The sequence below is a fragment of the Octodon degus genome, unplaced genomic scaffold, assembly GCF_000260255.1.
Source record: "Octodon degus isolate 3935 unplaced genomic scaffold, OctDeg1.0 scaffold00135, whole genome shotgun sequence".
Taxonomy (NCBI): domain Eukaryota; kingdom Metazoa; phylum Chordata; class Mammalia; order Rodentia; family Octodontidae; genus Octodon; species Octodon degus.
In genome coordinates this window covers 3,989,273-3,992,901 of record NW_004524711.1, presented here as the reverse complement: position 1 = coordinate 3,992,901, position 3,629 = coordinate 3,989,273, and positions in this window count along the sequence as shown.

The following is a 3,629-nucleotide window of genomic DNA, read 5'->3' as shown; positions in this document are numbered from 1 at the left end:
TATTTTAGACATTCGCTTCTTCAAGAAGACTTCCATCCTAACTGCACTGCTGCTCCCACAGGAAGTGATGTCATCGACGTGATCACTTTAAGCTGCCTCAGAAATATCTGAGGAAAAACTGAGGAAATCCATAATACTTTGTTGCATACCACTGACTGGATCACAGCACTTGTGTATCTAGATCCAAGATATTAACAAATCAGAACATAAAGCTTCAGATCCTACATTTAAGTGTTTGGAAACACACATAGCCACACCACTTTAACTGCATGACCAGAGTTGACAAAGTTACTGTTATTACCCAAGGCCAGTCTTATAAATAGAAAAGCTGGGTTTATATTTTTACAAAAATCCTAGACCTGAGTTTACTAAGAGATTTTTCTATTTTTATTAATTCTAAAAATCAACTGCTATTGTTGCATTGTCCCAATGACAAATAATTGCCCAAAAGCCAATCAACTACTTTCTTGTCATAGTGGTTAGCGACTGTTTGTACTTAAGAGGGTGAAGCATCACACAGCTTTAGCACACTTAATGCTGTCTACATCTAAATAACTGCAAGTAAACCTAATTAAAGGAAAAATTACTATTTTCTTAATGATTGAGACAAAACCACTTGTACAGCTAAAATATTCTTAGAACTCAGTATGACTCAAGACACAAGAGTTCATAATATCAACACTTAATTCGGTTATAAGCCAGCTGGCATCAAAACAAGCCTTTTTTGAAAAAGATCTATTCAATTCAGTTTAAAAGATCTATTCGATGTGCAGCACTAATGGGACATGTTAAGGAAGGATTAATACGTCAGTATTCTCTGCATCCTACGGTGCTCAGAGGTGGCAGGTAAGGGGAGCACAGCTCTAGTTCATCTTGCCAGGAGCAGACGGCTGTAACATTCAAGAGCTTGACCTTCTGCTGCTAACCTGCTATTTCATTTCTTACAGGGCTAACTGCAGAATGTTGTGCCACCTCTTCAAGTATGATTGGTACTGTGAAGACCCCCCAGATTCTTCCTTCAGGGCTACAGCATTCTTCCCCCAGCTTTGGAAATGTGATGGTATACTGGCTCATGGAAATTAGCTCACTGTGCCTGAGTGCCTGCCTAGGGGGCAGCCACAGTCAGTGGCCAACATGTAGAAGAACAAGTCCCCTCCTTCAATTTAGCATGGCTGTAAAGGGATGTTCCAGTTCCAAATCTCCCTCCTGCTTCTTCTGAGGCCTTGGCTACATGATTAGTCTGCTTCTCCATCTACCTAAACCTCTTCTGTTTATTTTCTTACAGGAACATTTACTGAGAACTCTTCTAAAAAACCTTTTACATGGAACTTTTCTCAGTACCTTAATCGAAAATCTAACGAAATAACTCTATAAAGCAAACATAATGGGATGTAGTAGTTTTATTGTTGTTGTTGTTGTTGTTGTTGTTGCCAGCTCAGCCTGCGCTGGGAGCAGGGCTGGGCACAGGCATCGAATCACAGTCCTTGTGGTTGCCTCAGCTTGCCTAAGCAGGTGCTTTAGACCACTGAGCTATCTTGCTGGCCCCAGATGTAGTTTTGCTGGGTTAGTCAAGAGCTGATCTTAGTACCTGTCTGATGTGAACTTACTCACTGACACAGTCACAATATCTAGAAAGTTGTGTCAGTACCATTTCACTGAGACAAAATTTAGGAATTAATACAGGGCTAGGGAGCTAGGTCAGAGGTCTAAATGCCTTCCTGGCAAGCACAAGGACCCGAGTTTGACATCCCAGTACCACATGCCCTGCTGGCCCCGGAACCTTGGGCAAACCACACTGGCCATTGAAACTGGGTGTGGTAGCCTGCACCTGAAATCCCAGCGGGGGAAGCTGAGAAAGGAGGATCACTAGAGTCCGAGCTGCAAGCAAGACCCTGTACCAAATAAAATAGAAAAGATTTAAAATCGTATCTAACTTCTACAGTTTATTCTAAATAATTCTGAGTGCTTCGTAAAACTTTTTCAATAGTTTTATCATCACCTAAGTGTATGTGTAATTGGAATTTCTATGTGAAATTCAAAATGAAAAAGCACAAAAAGAAAATAGTGTCATGACTCAAAGGCATAGAAAATGCATTTAGTTAAACTTACAGAGAAATCCAAGAATAACATTTCTGATCAACAGATTTTACTTTTCATGCACTGTCTGATAAGATCTCCTTCTGAAATGAAAGAAAGGTTGCCATGCAACAAGGTATCATTTATCCCATACACTTCTGCCCTCACAATCTCAACAGATCCTAGGCTAGGATTTGCTAGGGGTAGGAGGGGGCAGTCATTGTTGCTGCTGCTCTTGTTTTGACAGCAGCATTCTGAAAGGCAGAAATTAAATCTGCTGGCCCACTGGAGGTCTCGTTTGTGTCAGTTCTATGCTAAGCTTCTTTTTTAGAATGCACAAAGAAAACACAAGTAAACTTGTAAATAAAAGTATAGCAGGAAAAAAATGATTTAAGAAAATTTAACTATTATATTTAGGTTAGAAGTTTCCACACAGGGAAAAAAAAAAAGGTGTAAAATGAATCTTATTTCCTTTAAGTGAAAATCTCTGTCAAATAGAAATAGAGCACTAAACTGATACTGGTTTCCTACAACTGACCCTATTCTTGGGCAAAGGGACAAATGCAAATGGGGAAGAGACTCATTTATTTGTGTTTCCTGAGCACAAGGATGGTTGCAGTAAATTGGAAGTTTGGCCTCTGTCTCAGTTCCTTTTCTCTCTCATTGCTGTGACAAAATACCTCACCCTCAAAATTAAGGAAGGAAAGATTTATTTAGCTCAGTCTGTGGAGGCTACAGTCCATTATCAGCTGGCTCCAAGACAGGATGGCATGAGTGAGGGGCCACAGTTCAAGGTGGCAGAAGGCAGCAACAGCAGTGAGAACAAATGGGGGAGAGCAAGCCTGTTTTTTGCCCTTACATTGTAAGCAGGCTAACACACACACACACACACACACACACACACACACACACACACAGATGAGTGTAGCATTCACACAATCACCATGCCCTCTTCTTGAACAGGATCAAGATGTTTACAAAGCAAGAACTCTGGCTCCTTGTTGAGTCTCTTAAACTTCCCAACTTCTCAAGTCCAAACAAAGTATCAACTACTACACTCTCAAAGCAGGGGAGTCTGGAAACCAGCTGGGTCTGTGCTAAACTTACTGTGCTAAACCATCCCTGGAGAAGCCAGGGGACCCTGTCTCCTAGCTTCCTAACTATCCTTTCTGCAACTGGTAATCATGACATCTTTTCTGCCTACTGACAATAGAATACTTCCTTCACAAGATGAAAGAAGTTTCATAAAATTCAACATTGGTTACATTTAACCTTTGATTACATCCAGTTTCAAGTTTTACTTCCCTCAGGAGCAAAACAAATAAATAATGTGATCATCATTGTCAACAGATTTTTAGATCTTTACAACGCACATATTTTGGTATTCATAAAAGTTAAATATCCTTTTATATGCAGTGTTGAAGGAATTTACTATTATAAAATTAAATCAAAATAATAACTCACGGGGCCAGGGAGATGGCTCAGTGGAATAAGCGCTTCCCTGGCAAGCACAAGAGCCTGAGTTCAATCCCCGGTTCTGCAAAATAATAATA